We start from the raw sequence: 18,213 nt of genomic DNA on the forward strand, positions 1-18,213 counted from the left end.
GGGAGGAGCTATGTCACCAGGGAGGAGGAGCTACATCACCAGGAGGAGGAGCTATGTCACCACGGAGGAGGAGCTACATCACCAGGGGGAGGAGCTAAGTCACCAGGGGGAGGAGCTATGTCACCAGGAGAGGAGCTCTGTCACCAGGGAGGAGGAGCTACGGCACTAGGGAGGAGGAGCTACATCACCAGGGGTAGGAGCTATGTCACCAGGGAGGAGGAGCTACATCACCAGGGGGAGGAGCTATGTCACCAGGAAGGAGGGGCTATGTCCCCAGGGAGGAGGGGCTATGTCACCAGGGAGGAGGAGCTACGTCACCAGGGGGAGGAGCTACGTCACCAAGGGGAGGAGCTATGTCACCAGGGGAGGAGCTCTGTCACCAGGGAGGAGGACCTATGTCACTAGGAAGGAGGAGCTACATAACCAGGGGGAGGAGCTAAGTCACCAGGGGGAGGAGCTATGTCACCAGGAAGGAGGGGCTATGTCCCCAGGGAGGAGGGGCTATGTCACCAGGGAGGAGGAGCTACGTCACCAGGGAGGAGGAGCTACGTCACCAGGGAGGAGGAGCTACGTCACCAGGGAGGAGGAGCTACATCACCAGGGGAGGAGCTACATCACCAGGGGAGGAGCTACGTCACTAGGGGGAGGAGCTATGTCACCAGGGAGGAGGAGCTACATCACCAGGGGAGGAGCTATGTTACCAGGGAGGAGGAGCTATGTCACCTGGAAGGAGGAGCTATGTCACCAGGGGGACTAGCTTTGTCACCAGGAAGGAGGGACTACGTCACCAGGAAGGAGGAGCTATGTCACCAGGGAGGAGGAGCTACGTCACCAGGGAGGAGGAGCTACGTCACCAGGGAGGAGCTACGTCACCAGGGGAGGAGCTCGGAGTAGAGCTGCTATTCTTCCACATCCAGAGGAGCAGCTGAGCTGGCTCATCACAAGCTAAAGGAACAGGAAGCAGTGGTGGAATACAGGAACAGGAAGTAGTGGTGGACAGAAGGAACAGGAAGTAGTGACGGGCTAAAGGAACAGGAAGCAGTGGTGGACTGCAGGAACAGGAAGCAGCAGCGGACTAGAGGAACAGGAAGTAGTGGTGGACTAAAGGAACAAGAAGCAGCGGTGGGTGGACTACAGGAACAGGAAGTAGTGGTGGACTACCGGAACAGGAAGCATCAGTGGACTACAGGAACAGGACGTAGTGGTGGACTAAAGGAACAGGAAGTAGTGACGGGCTAAAGGAACAGGAAGTCATGACTTTATTTTTATTTTTTTTTTATTTTTTATTAAGAGACTAAACAATACAGACAAACATAAAACATTTAAACAGACACACACCGTTCACACGTCATTACAATCAAAGGTATCAGCAGCTCTGCCGCCAGGGGAGCCTTTATTACACAAAATAACAACGTTCATAAGAAAATAGAAAAAAACAACAATAAGCTACCGGACAAGGGATTTACTGATCCATCAGATCGGTGCAGAATTTCTCCATGAGAGCCAGAGTCTTTACAGCCTTTAAGTTTCCAATGTTAGCGATGCATTTTATGTAAAGTTTCAGTTCTTCTAGAAAGTGGTTCCAGTTCGGTTTCCTCTCCGCCCGTTTCATTTTGTGGATATGAAATCTCCCCAGCAGTATTATTAACTGCGTTAACAGGGTTGTTTCTATATTTTGGCGGAAGTTGGTGTTGAAAAGAATGTGGATCTCCTGGAGGCGGACGGTTCCTTTGGTTCTATTTGACAAAAACATTCCAGCTTTAGCCCAGAAAATTTGACTGAAATTACACTGATAGAAGAGGTGTCGTATTGTTTCCATCTCCTTTGCACAAAAACAGCAGCTGTAGTCTATGTCTAACTTAAATCTTTGCAATGTTTTTTTGGCTGGATAAATATTATGAAGAATTTTAAAGGATATCTCTTTGATTTTGTTACTGATGCAGAACTCCTCTCCCACCAGCCCGGCCTGGTTCCAGTCTATTTCACCGTATATGGAGTTCCAATAGGATGTTGCTGCCGGTCGACCTGCGGGTTGAATATTATTTCTAATTAATTTGTTTGAGCATTTATTTATATCCAGTCCATTTATTAATATCTGATTTTCAATTTTCTGAGTTTGATTGAATTTGGATCCTTTTAATAGTTGAATCAGGCCTTTTGGAATCCCTGAAACAATAATGTTATATTCTATAACAGGAAGTCATGACTGATTGAAGGAACAGGAAGCAGTGGTAGTTTTTTCCACACAGGGTGACAAACCCCGACTTTAGATGGTCGTACAGTTTAGAAGTGAAGACGAGCTCTTTCTTTCATTGACCTCTCAGGACAACGCTTCATCAAGTTTTACCTCCAGCTGATATCGATTGATCTGTTAAAGACTGATATTCATTGTTTGCGGTCGTAGATTTTCACTTTCCTGTGCCTTTGTAAAATGCCTGTCGTCTGGTTGGTACTGTATAAGAAACCCAGCTTCTCTTCTCCGTTAGCATGTGCTCCAGCATAGCTGTATCTTTTAATCGTTCATTTGACAACATAAGAGCTTCAGGCTTCAGGTTGAGTCATGCTGACTCGTGGCGAGTGAGCAAGAGCATTTTTCAGCACAAAACTGTCAATTGCCTGAAGTGACCAGCAGTGCAAGCTGCGATCAGCTGCAGCTTCCTGGCCGTAGCTCATTGTGCTTTACAGGAACTCTTCATTTCCTGGGTCCAGCACGTCCTGCCGACGTGATTGAGAAAGCCAATCCTCTTAGCACAGAGCCTGTTTGCTTTCTAGGCCACTGAGGGCTGCAGCAGTCCTGTTGGATTTCCTCTCTTTGCTGCGTCTCTTTGTCCACTACTAGCTGGGGTCTCAATTTGAAACACAACCCCCACCTCAGCCCGCCCCCCCCTCCTCCTCCAGGCTGTATGGCCCGATCCGGCAGCTGTGGGGTTAATGTTCAGCAGCAGCACAGGCAGGGAGGTGCTGGCGGAGGAGGGGCTGTTCCACAGCTGGTGTAGTAGGCAGGGTCTATTGGGGTAGGAAGCTTGCCTCACTCGCCCTGGAACAATGGGAGACATGGCAGCCTCTGCAGACGGCACACACACACACACACACTCACTGCTCGCGCTGAAGGACGGGCCCCTTCCAGCCGCAGCGTAGAGGAAGCAGCTTCCTCGCCACGCTCGCAGAGTGACGGCGCTTTTCACAGGGGGGAGGAAGATCGTCTCTGCAGCCAGAAAGCAGAAATGTGAGGCAGTGGCCTCCTCCTGGTCCTGGCCGAGCCTTCGTCCTGCTGCTGGGAGCAGATCTCCGACGACTGGATGATTGAAGAGGCAGCAGGAGCAAGGTGAGTCGCCCCACATTTCCAGCTGGACCAGCGTCCTCTTCAGGGCCAGCACCTCTGATCTGAAGAGTTTTGTGGCGTGACAGTAAGAAAATGCTTGGTTCGTCTCTTTGTGAGGGCCGCCTCTCGTTAGATGAGCAGTAATGTCCGAGTGCTGGCTCAGATTTTACCACCAGTGCTGTTTCCACGCCGCCTCTGCTTTGATTTTTTTTTTTGCTGAATCTGTTCGGATCGCTTTGGTTGCTTGTAACAAAGTGTCATAAATCTGGTGAGCATGCAGGAGGCGACTGTGGCGCTGTCTGGTGTGATGGCAGAGATGGAGGAAGCCCTCCTCCTCCTCCTCCTCCTCCTCCTCCTCCTCGTCTTCTTGTTTGTGGTGGAGCTTTTGGTTGGCAACAGTTTGAAGAAGGATCCTGGGTTTGGTTTGAGAGCTCTCAGACATTCATGGCGCACATCCAGCCTCTCAGGCCCTGTTTTAGGAGCAGGGAGCGCTCCTCTCTTAGCCCCTCCCCCACCTCCTCCTCCTCATCCTGAATATTGCTTGTGTACGATTCGTCCTGGTTCCTAAAGCCACACATCAGACAGGAAGCGAGTGTGGAGGGAGCCCTGCTGGCCTCCTCCTCTCTCCCACTTTCAGATTTTTCTGCATCTGTTAATGCCTCAGACGACCGACGGTTCTGTTTCTGCAAGCAGACCTTTCCACCTGGCAGCCAGTCGCCCTTCCACAGGAATATGAGCAATAACTTGGTTACGCACGGCCATGTAAACGCCGCCAAAAAGCCTCATATGCTCATATTCCGGTTTTTAAAACCCCGAATAAGACCTCTGAGGGACTCCTTTTCTAACCCCAATATTTGCTCGAATGGGAATATCCCCAGTGAAAGGAACATTCGTTTGTGTTCTGTGCACATCGGAACCGGCATCTGTTGCCCGACCCACCAGAAACCCCCGCTGAGGTAAAGAAGCAGGGCGAGACTCGGACTCAGCGTGCGAGGAGGAAACAGATGACTGGAGCAAGGGTGGAGGTCATGCTACTGCAGGAACTGCTCACTGTGCCTCTGTTGCTACCCGGACATGTTCAAATGTAACGCGCTGTCTGAGACGTGTTGTGAAGCAGGAATGAAGCTCAGCGTCCGCTGTGTGGCCCCTGCAGGACCGAACACCCAGAACCGCCCCGGGCCCAGGTTCCTCTTCACATTTTCTCCTCGTACTGAAGAACATGAGGAGCAGTGGTGTTCTGGACTGATGCTGCTGTAACTGCTGTTGCTGTTACTGCTGTAACTGCTGCTGTTACTGCTGTAACTGCTGCTATTACTGCTGTAACTGCTGCTGGTACTGCTGTAACTGCTGCTGGTACTGCTGTAACTGCTGCTGGTACTGCTGCTGGTACTGCTGTAACTGCTGCTGTTACTGCTGTAACTGCTGCTGTTACTGCTGTAACTGCTGCTGGTACTGCTGTAACTGCTGCTGTTACTCCTGTAACTGCTGCTGTTACTGCTGTAACTGCTGCTGCTGTTACTGCTGTTACTGCTGCTGTTACTGCTGCTGGTACTGCTGTAACTGCTGCTGTTACTGCTGTAACTGCTGTTGCTGTTACTGCTGCTGTTACTGCTGTAACTGCTGCTGTTACTGCTGTAACTGCTGCTGTTACTGCTGTAACTGCTGTTGCTGTTACTGCTGCTGGTACTGCTGTAACTGCTGCTGTTACTGCTGTAACTGCTGCTATTACTGCTGTAACTGCTGCTGTTACTGCTGCTGGTACTGCTGTAACTGCTGCTGTTACTGCTGCTGGTACTGCTGTAACTGCTGCTGTTACTGCTGTTACTGCTGCTGTTACTGCTGTAACTGCTGCTGTTACTGCTGCTGGTACTGCTGTAACTGCTGCTGTTACTGCTGCTGGTACTGCTGTTGCTGTTACTGCTGCTGCTGCTGTTACTGCTGCTGTTACTGCTGTAACTGCTGCTGCTGTTACTGCTGTAACTGCTGCTGCTGTTACTGCTGTAACTGCTGCTGCTGCTGCTGTTACTGCTGTAACTGCTGTAACTGCTGCTGCTGTTACTGCTGTAACTGCTGCTGTAACTGCTGCTGTTACTGCTGCTGCTGCTGTTACTGCTGTAACTGCTGCTGTAACTGCTGCTGTTACTGCTGCTGCTGCTGTTACTGCTGTAACTGCTGCTGCTGCTGCTGTAACTGCTACTGGTACTGCTGCTTCTGCTGTTACTGCTGTAACTGCTGTAACTGCTGCTGCTGTTACTGCTGTAACTGCTTCTGTAACTGCTGTAACTGCTGCTCCCTGGGTTACTCCTTTTCAAACTCGAAAGTGCCGCCGTGTAAACACATATTGAGTAACGGGACATTGTTTTTGGTTCTGCGCATGCTCCATCGGCAGTGAATCGTGGTGTCAGTGCTCACTGACCGTCAGCTGTAGGAAGAGATGTCTTGTTTCAATGACTACGTTTACATGCAGCTAATATCTGGGCTCAGGTCAGTATCTGGTTTCTGAAACATCAGGAAAACCCCGTTTACATGCTTTAACAGACAGAGAGTTCCCCCGTTTACCAGTCAGAGCATTCAATCAGGATCTCCCTTTCCAAACCACGGCGCACGTCATGCTGTTCTCAAAACAAAACAGTTCTGACCGGAGTGGCTCTGTGTTGCCAGGTTGGGTGGAGTTTCCACCAAAGCAAGCTTCTTTTTTGAACACGTTGGAGGGGTTGATTAAATGATTATGTGTTTACGACGTGTTTTTAATCATAGAAATATGGTTTAAACGTGCATTTTCAACCGAGATGGAGGTTTGGGCTGCTTTCTACGAGTTTCAAATTTTTTTACGGGCTAGATCTATAGATCTGGCAAACTCCTCCACTGGCCTGCAGAGGCAGACTGCTGCGGTGACTCCGTTCTGTAGACGGAACGCAGACAGAACGGTTGTTCTGTTGTTCATGATTTTTCTGCAGGCCATACAAGTCGCCGACTTTCAGAAGGAAGCATGTGCGACGTGCACGCTCAGAATAACAGTTCGTATGGTGTGTTACGGAAGCCTTTTTTTTTCCCAGCGTTTTTTTTCGGGATTTTAAAATCTCGAATATGAGCTTTTTTGGGTTTTTGCGGGTGTTTACATGGCCACGCGCTATTGGGTTATTGCCAGTATTCGAGTTTGAAAAGGGTTTGAAAAGGGTTATTGGCTGCATGTAAACGTACAAAGTGAAGACATCAGCTTTACAGGCCGAGGCTGTCGGGTTCATGTTTGTCCTGCTTGTGTTTCTATATCTCTGGTTTCAGCTCCATGGTTCCCCTGCTCCTCCCTCCCTGATGGGGTCACCTGTGCCAGGCACCTGTGCTTCTGTCCGTCTGCTCGACTTGTCTCCTGCTATGCTTACATTGTGTCATTTGTTGCTGCCGCTGTTGTAGCAACAGCAGCAACAGCAGCAGCAGCAGCAGTAACAGCAGCAGCAGTAACAGCAGCAGCAGCAGTAACAGCAGCAGCAGTAACAGCAGCAGCGGCAGCAGTAACAGCAGCAGCAGCAGCAGCAGCAGTAACAGCAGCAGCAGTAACAGCAGCAGCAGCATCAGCAGTAACAGCAGCAGCAGCAGCAGCAGTAACAGCAGCAGCAGCAGTAACAGCAGCAGCAGCATCAGCAGTAACAGCAGCAGCAGCAGTAACAGCAGCAGCAGCAGCAGCAGCAGCAGTAACAGCAGCAGCAGCAGTAACAGCAGCAGCAGCAGTAACAGCAGCAGCAGCAGCAGCAGCAGCAGCAGCAGCAGCAGTAACAGCAGCAGCAGTAACAGCAGCAGCAGCAGCAGCAGCAGCAGCAGCAGTAACAGCAGCAGCAGCAGCAGTAACAGCAGCAGCAGCAGCAGTAACAGCAGCAGCAGCAGTAACAGCAGCATCAGCAGTAACAGCAGTAACAGCAGCAGCAGCAGTTGCAGCAGTTACAGCAGTAACAGGAGCAACAGTTACAGCAGTAACAGCAGCAGCAGCAGTAACAGCAGCAGCAGCAGTAACAGCAGCAGCAGTTACAGCAGTAACACCAGCAGTTACAGCAGTAACAGCAGCAGTTACAGCAGTAACAGCAGCAGCAGCAGTACCAGCAGCAGTAACAGCAGCAGTTACAGCAGTAACAGCAGCAGTACCAGCAGCAGTTACAGCAGTAACAGCAGCAGTAACAGCAGCAGTACCAGCAGCAGTTACAGCAGTAACAGCAGCAGTAACAGCAGCAGTACCAGCAGCAGTTACAGCAGTAACAGCAGCAGTAACAGCAGCAGTAACAGCAGCAGTTACAGCAGTAACAGCAGCAGTACCAGCAGCAGTTACAGCAGTAACAGCAGCAGTAACAGCAGCAGTTACAGCAGTAACAGAAGCAGTAACAGCAGCAGCAGCAGTACCAGCAGCAGTAACAGCAGCAGTAACAGCAGCAGCAGCAGTACCAGCAGCAGTAACAGCAGCAGTTACAGCAGTAACAGCAGCAGTACCAGCAGCAGTTACAGCAGTACCAGCAGCAGTTACAGCAGTACCAGCAGCAGTAACAGCAGCAGTAACAGCAGCAGTTACAGCAGTAACAGCAGCAGTACCAGCAGCAGTTACAGCAGTAACAGCAGCAGTAACAGCAGCAGTACCAGCAGCAGTTACAGCAGTAACAGCAGCAGTAACAGCAGCAGCAGCAGTACCAGCAGCAGTTACAGCAGTAACAGCAGCAGTAACAGCAGCAGTACCAGCAGCAGTTACAGCAGTAACAGCAGCAGTACCAGCAGCAGTTACAGCAGTACCAGCAGCAGTTACAGCAGTACCAGCAGCAGTAACAGCAGCAGTAACAGCAGCAGTTACAGCAGTAACAGCAGCAGTACCAGCAGCAGTTACAGCAGTAACAGCAGCAGTAACAGCAGCAGTACCAGCAGCAGTTACAGCAGTAACAGCAGCAGTAACAGCAGCAGCAGCAGTACCAGCAGCAGTTACAGCAGTAACAGCAGCAGTAACAGCAGCAGTACCAGCAGCAGTTACAGCAGTAACAGCAGCAGTAACAGCAGCAGTTACAGCAGCAGTAACAGCAGCAGCAGCAGTACCAGCAGCAGTAACAGCAGCAGTTTGAAAAGGGTTATTGGCTGCATGTAAACGTACCAAGTGGCTGACATTGAGTTTTTACATCACTTTTGAGCAACATAAGCTTGGTTAGTTGTCAGCAGAGTTGGGTATGTAACGACAAGTAACGAATGTTACAAGTAGTTAAATTACTTTTGATGGGAGCAAGTAGTGTAACGGCACTACTCCTCCTAGATTGGTAGTTAAACTAGAGTTAGAAATGAAACGCTACGATCGTTACTTTTACAATGACTACAAATAGAGCAACCGAAATATTATTAAAGTGGAGTTATTTTCATTACCACCAGTAGATGGAACGGTGGCCATACGAGCAACTCCTCGCTATCTCTTCTGGGTCAGGGCTGATGGAACTGTCAAAGTAAAATTGGTTGCCTTATATAAATTAGTGCCCCACTGACAACACTGCACTCCCTCCTACTGTAAATGCCCCTTTTAAAGGAATACTCCAAAGATTTTGGCCCCCGCCCTTTCCCTATCATTGACAAAGTTAGACAAGCTCATAAATACCTTTATGTGTCTGTGCGTCCAGTGGCTGGATCCCAGCTGTTAGCAACGTAGTTAGCTTAGCTCAATTGCTGGAAGTCAATAGGAGTCAGAGCTGGACTGACGAAAGTGGACAAAATCCTCCTTGCAGTGGTCCTGGGGACGGCGTATTAGCACGTGAAGTAAATCCCAATGGTTATGAAACATTTTAAAAGACGTGTTTTCTTTTCAATCCGTTAAAATAACGTGTTGATACACAGACCTGCGCATGGCAGCGCTCTGGAAGCACTATGCAGTAACAAGTAGTGTAACTTCTTTACTATTTTCTTGGAGTAATCAAGTAGTGTAAGGCACTTCTTTTTTCAAAAGTAACGAGTAACGGGTAACGCTTTACTTTTTTTGAGTAACGGACCCCAACTGTGGTTGTCAGCAGCACCCATTGTTCTAAACATTAAAATTCCAGCTTTGTGAATGGGTGTTTTTGTGGCGGCTGGAGTGTCAGTGGAGATAAACCTGAAGGAAAGAGGACGATCTGGAACTCATTTCAACTCTTTTCTACACTGTTGGCAAAAATACTTTTTCACCATTTTCTAACATTTCAAGCCAGTTTCATCAACTATTTCCCAAACTTCCAACCTCATTTGATTTGTTTCATATTTCTCTGAACTGTTGGCATGCAGCCAAAAAAATGTGAAGCACAGACGATGCAAACCAGCTGGGATGATCTTCTTCCTCCTCCGCCGTCTCATGATGCTCCTTCATCATGGTAATGATCAAAAAAATAAATAAAAAATACTGCAGTACTCCAGGTGATTCAAAACAGTTTGGGAATTTCATTCATCAAAGTTCAATATGTGGGGCATGTCCCCCTGAGAGGACGCTCCAGGAAAGACCTATACCCGCTGGAGACACTGTCTCTGGGCTGGCCTGGTCTGGAAACACCTCGGGATCCTACAGGAAGTGTCTGGAGACGGGAAGTCTGGGGACAGGAAGTCTGTGGACGGGGACTATGGGGACAGGAAGTCTGTGGACGGGGACTATGGGGACAGGAAGTCTGTGGACGGGGAAAATGGGAACAGGAAGTTTGGGGAAGACTTCCGCTCCGTCCAACAGTTTCTTCTACCTGGAGATTGTTGGAGACACCAGAAAGACACATTTTCTTCTGGATTCCAGGCTGGTGGACAGTTGTCCCCACTATCTCACCTTATCAGGAGAAGAGAAAGGGACAGAATATTGACTGGTCTGAGCTTTGTTTCCCAGGAAGTAAGATGTGCAGCTTGTCAATGAAAGAAGAAAAGTCAAACTTCTGAACTCAGTCTTGTCGTTAGAGATAAAAAAAAAAAAAAAAGAGGATTGATAAACGTGAGACGCTTCTGGGTTGAAAATCAGGACACTTGAGGCTGAAGTTGTTTTTTGGTCCACTTCGTGCCACTGAAGAGATGCCAGTTCGCCTCAACAACACGACACTGGCCACTGGTTCCAAATGAAGTTATTTCAGATGATATTTATCAGCTTGTTGTTTACATAGGAGAAAGGAAGGATTCATTCCGCCTTAACGCTGGGGGCGGCGAAGCCTTCTGATTGGACGGGGCGGCTGTGACGATCTGCTAACTTTCAGCAGATCCTGCTGCCGTGGCTTTTTCTCTCTTTCTGAAGTTCTGAAGTTTGCCATTGATCGGATTCGATTTCAATCAAAATGTTGGCAGACGCGGCTCTCTCGACGCCTCCTGTCTTGATACAGGTCACAGGTCACAGCCTGGTTCCTCTGGCAGGACCAGGTGTACTGAGCACAACTCGCCACATGATCTGTTCTGGTCTCTTATAAAACCCAGATTGAGAGGACAGATGCTCAACACCTCTAATCCCATTTCAGTTAGACGAGATCCAAAGGGATCAGGCCTGGTTACCTGCAGACTGCCCCCATAAACAAAGAGTTAATGCTGCAGCTCACCGCCCGACAGACCGGCAGTGACGAGCCGGCTGAGCAGAGCCTGCAGCAGACCAGGCATCCCTCCTCAGGCTGTGGAGAAGCTGGTGTGTCCTGGAGATGCAGAATCCCACATCAGACCCAAACTGCAGCACGAAAAAGAAAAAACAAACAAGTAGGGGAGAGTCTGAGGTTCCTGCTTCACCAGGAAGACATGAAGACGGAGAGTCCATCATCCTCTCATTACTCCTACCAGCGACTCAGAGTGGACAGAAGGGAAGTTTGGGGGGACTCGGCGGCGGCGGCGGGGCGGGGCGGGGGGGTCTCCCCGTGTGGTGGAGCATCTTCCTGCCCTCCAGCTCTCCTGTGGGCTGTCTGAAAGGAGGAGGAGGAGGCGGGGCTCCAGTGCTTTTCTGTCTTATGGTTGAAAATGCAAACGGGATTGGCTGAAGCCAGTGGGCTGGGAGCTGATTGGCTGATAGTGTCCTCGCTGTCTGCTCTCTTTCAGCTCCGCGGTTTTGTTGTCGGGAGACAGAGGTGCCTGACGGGAGACGACTCCTCTCAATGAATCACTGCAAGAGCTGAGCCCACAGGTACGTGTATCGACCCCCGTGGACCCTGAGGTCCTCTGGCAGCAGCCTATTATCCAGACCAGAACCAGAACCAAGACCCCCGATGAGGCGGCCTCAAGCCCATACGGCCCCCGCCTGAGGAAGAGCCTGCCGAAGAACCTCAGGAACACAGAGACTGTCCACATGGTTAAAGGAAGGTTAAAGACATCTTTTTAATCAGGCTTTTAACTGACCGCCTACATTTTTCTTACCACCATTTGTTCCATTATGTACTTTTACTTTTTTATTTTTCTGACGTCAGTCTTTTAATATATCTGAAATTTCAATATTATAGTATTTTTTTTCTCGCTCCACTGTTTCCCAGGTGGGTTACTTGACACTGGGGGGTCCTTCACACTGGGGGCTGGAGGCTGGCTGCTGGCTCCCCGCCTTGGTGTGTGGGCCCCCCTGTCTGTTGGGGTGCGGGTCTTGGCCTACGGCTTCTGCCGAATTGAACACTCCCAATGATGGAGTTTGCCACACTCCTCAATGCCATCCCCTGTGTGTGTGTGTGTGTGTGTGTGTGTGTGTGTGTGTGTGTGTGTGTGTGTGTGTGTGGGAACCCTAAACTGCCCCCCCCCCAGTGAACGGACTGAGCGCCTTGCATGGCAGCCGCCTCCACTGTTGGTATGGTATGGTATGGTATGGTATGGTATGGTATGGTATGGTATGGTATGGTATGGTATGGTATGGTATGGTAGGGTATGGTATGGTATGGTATGGTATGGTATGGTATGGTAGGGTATGGTATGGTATGGTATGGTATGGTATGGTATGGTATGGTAGGGTATGGTATGGTATGGTATGGTATGGTATGGTATGGTATGCATTTATTTGTCAGGTCAGCACAACAAAACATTAACCAAAAGAGGAGAGATGCTTGGTGCCCGGTTATAGCCAAATGCTCATTTCTACCAGTAGTCCCTGGGCAGGTTGATGTTTAACAGAGAGACATTTAGAGTTAGATTACAATGACCAAAAGGAAAAAAAATAAACTGTTGAATAAAAACATGTTTTTGAGCAGTCTTTCTGCACAGCCATATACCCGATCACTCCCTCATTCACTCTCTTTCAGATCACCAGTCTCTGTCACTCACAACACTACAGCGCTAATGTAGACGGATTTGTTTTGAGAGCAGCCATTTGTTTGTCAGACGTGCAAAAGTGGGAAATTCTGTGCAAGTCAAGATCTCTATTGGTAGTTTATTCCAATGTTTTATGGCCACATATGAGAAGGCTGTTCTGGCTAAAGCCGAGTTATTGTTGGAGACCCGACATTCTCCTCTTGAAGAGGAGCGCGTAACTCTTTCTGATATTTCTGATGTTAAAGAGATGAAACTTCTCAGAGGAGGAGCCATACCATGAAGTACCTTAAACAGTAAACAGAGATTTGTAAAGATAATTAGGTTTTCAAAACTTAAAGGTGTAATACAACATTTTGATTTCCGGGTGGATCACCTAAATACCTGGTGGGTCTGTTTGTCAATCATTCTGACGAGCTGCTTTCGTAAGGCGGTTCTCCGTGCTCGCGCCCAATCAGCTTCTCCCTTCTGCACATTCAGAGTGTTTCTGTAGCCGTGAGCTTCTGAGCTCGTACTGACCGATGGCGAGTCTGACATCATGAAACTGGAACTGTTTCGGAAAAGAAGCTTTATTTATGAGCGAGGCGGATCGCAGAAACTGTAAACAGAGCCGTGCACGCCGGAGAAGAGGAGGTCGCGCTCGTACACTTCCGCGTTTCCTGGGAGAAGCAGGAGAGCCGGGCGATGGTCTGGAGCATGGCGTTGTTCAAAAAGTGAGTAACAGACGTGGGGCTTCGTCTTTTCGAGAAAATCGTGTATTTCACCTTTAAGATCTTGTATTTAGTAAGAATAGAGCAATGGTGAAATCGTCGAAGTCTCTTATCATGAATCTTGACCGCTTGTTTATATAATGATTCAACGGGTTCCAACACTGTTCTGCACGCCTGAGACCAGGATGTCCTACAATACATAAAACGTGACATAATCATAGAATTTAGATACATGAATGAAGCCTCATTACTCAGTGACCCTCTGATGTACTTATAGTTTGAGAGAATAAATTTGAGGGAGTTGCAGAGTTTCTTTGTATGACTTTTAAATGTAGTTTTGAGTCCGGAGTAATTCCTAAATATTTAAAATCATTAACCATTTTTATTTTGCTTTCATTAATAAAAATATTTGGAGGATCTTTTAAATTACCCTTATTTGTAAAATACATGGCAACGGTCTTGTCAACGTTAAGCGTTAGACAAGAACTCTGAAACCAAGTCGCAACTCTTTGCATCTCTGCAGTCGGTCTCGTGGCAACCTCAGTTTCATTTTGCCCATGAGTGAACAAGACAGTGTCATCAGCATACATTATAATCTTTACAGCACACACAGAAGGAAGGTCGTTTATGTACAAACTGAAAAGTAGGGGCCCAAGGATTGATCCTTGTGGGACACCGACAGTGCAGTTTTTAAGAGAGGATAGGGTGTTATTCACTCTGACACACTGTTGTCTACTATGCAGGTATGATGCAAACCAGTTTATTGTATGCTGGCACAGTCCAAAGTGTTAATTTAGTGAGGAGGATGTTGTGGTTTACCGTGTCGAACGCCTTCTGCAAGTCAAGGAAAACTGCTCCAACTACCCTCCTTGGTCTAGACTTGATTTAATTTCTTCCAGGAAATATCCACAAGCTGTTTTCGTGGAATAGTTTTTCCTGAAGCCAAATTGTAAAGGATTTAATAAACAATTTGTGTCAAGATGTTGGATGAGCTGCTCAGCTATAACCTTCTCATAGACCTTGGAGATGGCAGGGAGTAGACTTATGGGTCGATAGTTACTGACCTCTAGCTTATCTCCTGACGTGAACACAGGCGTGACGATGGCAGTTGTCAAGCATGATGGAAAAATGCCCTCCTCAATGGACTGATTGACCATTTTTGTTATTGGAGGAACCAAACTTTCCTTATGATGTTTCATAAAGACACTGTCCAATCCATGGGCGTCCTTTGCTTTGCTATTGTTAAGTTTTGTGATAATCTTCTCCACTGCATTGCATTTTGTTGGCGCTAAACTAAAGACAGGTGTCTGACACGGGACTGATGGCAAAGAAACACATGATGTTTGAAGTGGTTGCACAAGTTTGCAAACTGAATCAATAAAATATTCATTACATTTCGAAGCAACAGCTACATTATCATTTTGAAAAACACCATTCACTTTAAGTTGTAAAACATTAACATTTATTTCTTTCCCAGGAGTTTATCCATTGTATTCCATACTACTTTACTGTTTCCTTTTGTAGCTTTAATCAGGTTGAGAAAAAATGTGGCTTTTGATTGTCTAAGTTGGGCAGTAACTTTATTTCTTAAACTTTTGTACAGTTGATAATCAGTGTTTAGCCCAGATTTAATTGATTGTTTTAGTGCAACATCTCTTCTTTTCATGAGTTGCCACAGTTCATTTGAGAACCATGGCAGTCTCCGTTTTTTCGTTTGTTTTTTTGTTTTTGTTTTAGTAAATTTTTGTATTAAGTTTTTTATCACTATGATGCAGTGGCGGACCGTGCATTTCACACTATGGCCTTCAGAACAGATCCGCCTGAACCAATCCACCCCTCAATAGCTATTTTATGTCTATAAAACTCTATATGCACATAAAGGGTTGTTGCACAGCAGATAGATACTTGTGCAGCCAGAATAAAAGCCTTTGCTGAAGAGCACAAGTCTCCTACTACATCTGTGCACATACAATGAGCATCAATTTAATAAAACAGCAATATTATTTAGGAAAAGAGGAACATTTTACTCACCAAAATCCCGATTATTTGTAAACAAAATCCATCCTCCTTTCCTTCCTCACAAAGAGTTCAACTGCTCTGTCATATAGATTATCCTGCGTTTCAGTTCCATAAAGCCAGGGCTGAAAGTCCAGCTGCCCTGTGGGATTTCTGGAGTAAGTTTTAATTCTCTTCAGGTCTTCTGCTTCTTCCTCTTTGGAATAATGGCGGGTGGCGACCAACAACTTAGGTGCATACCGCCCCCTACTGTATCTCTTGGTGAATGTAAACCAGAGGGCCTGGATCTGCTGTTGTTAGAAGCTAGAAGGCGCTGAGTCGCCAACTCGAAATCTGATTGGTTGAAGCAACTGTCTGCTTGACACTTTACTTTACTTGACTGGGCTATCAGAACGGACAGCGAAGGCCTCGGGCAGATTTCTTTGACCCTAGCAACAGATGATGCCTGAAATCTGATTGGTTAAATGATTTAATATGAAAGAAACTTGTCTGGAAGCAGCGCGACCACGGGGAAACTATGAAAGGAACTGGAACATACCGTTTGGAATCATTTATTAATTATTTATGGACAAAATATAATTTACATCAGTCTGTAATTCAGGTACCTTTTAGGCCAGCAGAGAAGGCCTTGCAGGCCCTGACGGCCCACCACTGCTATGATGAGATCACTGCACATATCATCGCATGATTTATTCTGCATAATTTCATTCCACTTAATTTGTGTTAATTCATTTTTCAGTAGAAACAAATCATTTTTTGGAATAAAGCTTACATAATTTCTTTCACTCGTGAGTTTTTGGTTTTTAAATCTTGCTTTAATGAGTTTTCTTGAGACCAAAGTAAGGTTATGATAAGATATACCTGCTATCAGATTATATGTTTTAACAATCCTCTGCGGTTTATTAGTGAAAATTAAATCAATCAATGTTTGTGATGTTTTGGTAATTCGAGTAGGTTTGACCATCATTTGAGTCATCTGGAATGTGTTCATTATATCCTTTAGCTTTTTTGGTTCTGCCTTATTTAACCAGTTTATATCAAAGTCACCCATTAGTAATAATTCTTTTCCATCAAACCTTTTAAGCATGCTGACTAACTCTGTATAAAAAACATCTTGAGTTTTTGGAGGGCGGTAAACAACAATAACAATAAAATACATCTGTGGAGAAAGTGTAATTGTAACCCCCACACTTTCTAGCATATTCTCAGGTCCACTAACTTGTATCTCTTGGCTTTGAATGCCCTCCTTAACATAAATCAAAACCCCTCCTCCCTTCTGTTTCCCCCTCTGTCACGTCTGTACACCTTATATCCTGGTATAGTGAACACCGACGGTGGAGAATTTGCACGCAGATGTGAGGCATAAATAATCCAAGTTGGAGTCTGTTAATAAATGTTCAGTTTGTTCAGCTTTGGATTTAAGACTACATACATTTAACTGTCCTCCAAAAATTCCTTTGGGCTTCGTGTCTGGATGCCAAAGCACATGGGCGTGATTCACAGTTTGGAAGAGCTTCATTCGCTGTTGTTTCAAATGTGAATGTGTGAATGTGAGTGTGAATGGGTGAATGTGATCTTGCAGTGTCCAGCGCTTTGGGCTCTGTCAATGCAGGGTAAAAAGCTCTATATTCAATTCAATTCTGCTTTATTTATGAAGTGCCAATTACAACATAGTGATTTCGAGACACTTTCACAGAGCAGACCCAACAGATCCGGATCGGTGTGGTCCATTTACCTTTTCCATGTACCGTGTGTTTCAGTGCTGTGAAGCACACTGTGCTGCTTTGTTGTGACATGAAAAGTGCTCGATGAGTAAAGTTTGACTGATTGATTTGCTGATTGGAAGCCAGGGCACTCTCCCTGGTCCTCAAAGGCCACAGTCCTCCAGGATGAGACCTGGACTTCAGACTGAGGTGTTCTGAAGCAGGGAGAGCTGAAACACAGAGGACCGGGGGTGAGTAGCCCTGACTGAGGGACTCGAAAGGGGGACAGGGACTGGCCAGGGATGGAAAGCAACAAACAGCCCCAAACCAGATAGCAAGCTAACCCGTCACTGCACACGGTAGCAGGAAGGTACAGATCACTTCAGATCCCGAAGGAATAGCAGATCACTTCAGATTCAAAAGGAATGACAGATCACTTCAGATCCCGAAGCAATGACAGATCGCTTCGGATCCTGAAGCAATGACAGATCGCTTCAGATCCCGAAGCAATGACAGATCACTTCAGATCCCGAAGCAATGACAGATCGCTTCGGATCCTGAAGCAATGACAGATCACTTGAGATCCAGAAGGAAGGTTCAGAGAGGAGGGAGCACAGACCACAGCAGAGAAAACATAATGGCATCAGAGGCATTAAGGAAGGTCGAAATCTTTGAAAAGCTCAGTCAAACAAAGGTCCTCGGCATTTCAAAGCAGAAAATACGTTTTTGGCCGCTCATCAGTTTTTAGTAAATATAATCATTTTGTCTGGTTTCAATGGTTCAGTTCAATAAAACGTTGTTTATACAGAGCACCAAGTACAACACAGGCATCTTTAGACCCTTTTACAAAGAAACCCATCAGTTCCACAAGACCACGAGGAGCTAAGGAAGAAACCTGCAGAACCAGACCCAGAGGAGACTTTCTGTAGAACCAGACCCAGAGGAGACTTTCTGTAGAACCAGACCCAGAGGAGCCTTTCTGTAGAACCAGACCCAGAGGAGACTTTCTGTAGAACCAGACCCAGAGGAGACTTTCTGTAGAACCAGACCCAGAGGAGCCTTTCTGTAGAACCAGACCCAGAGGAGACTTTCTGGATGGACAGACAGACTGATTCTCTGAATCGTGTGCTGTAGGTGGACTGGTTCATGAGGCTTCAAACCACAACTTACACTTCCAATATCAGATATCCTGCAGAACCAGGCTCAGAGGAGGAGAACCCTGCTGTTCCTGTTGGGGTGGGGGGGAGAAGGCCAGAAAAAG

General features: G+C 47.0%; 1 protein-coding gene across 1 annotated transcript in view; it reads left to right on the forward strand.

Moving 5' to 3' along the window:
• The first annotated feature begins 3,045 nt into the window (after positions 1-3,045).
• nckap5l (NCK-associated protein 5-like) overlaps positions 3,046-18,213 on the forward strand; it is a 46,923-nt gene continuing 31,755 nt past the window's right edge. Inside the window, 2 exon segments of the mRNA XM_030119033.1 lie at positions 3,046-3,325; positions 11,339-11,423. The gene's annotated coding sequence lies outside the window, so the exon portion shown is untranslated.

This window comes from Salarias fasciatus, chromosome 20 (genome assembly GCF_902148845.1).
Source record: "Salarias fasciatus chromosome 20, fSalaFa1.1, whole genome shotgun sequence".
Classification (NCBI taxonomy): domain Eukaryota; kingdom Metazoa; phylum Chordata; class Actinopteri; order Blenniiformes; family Blenniidae; genus Salarias; species Salarias fasciatus.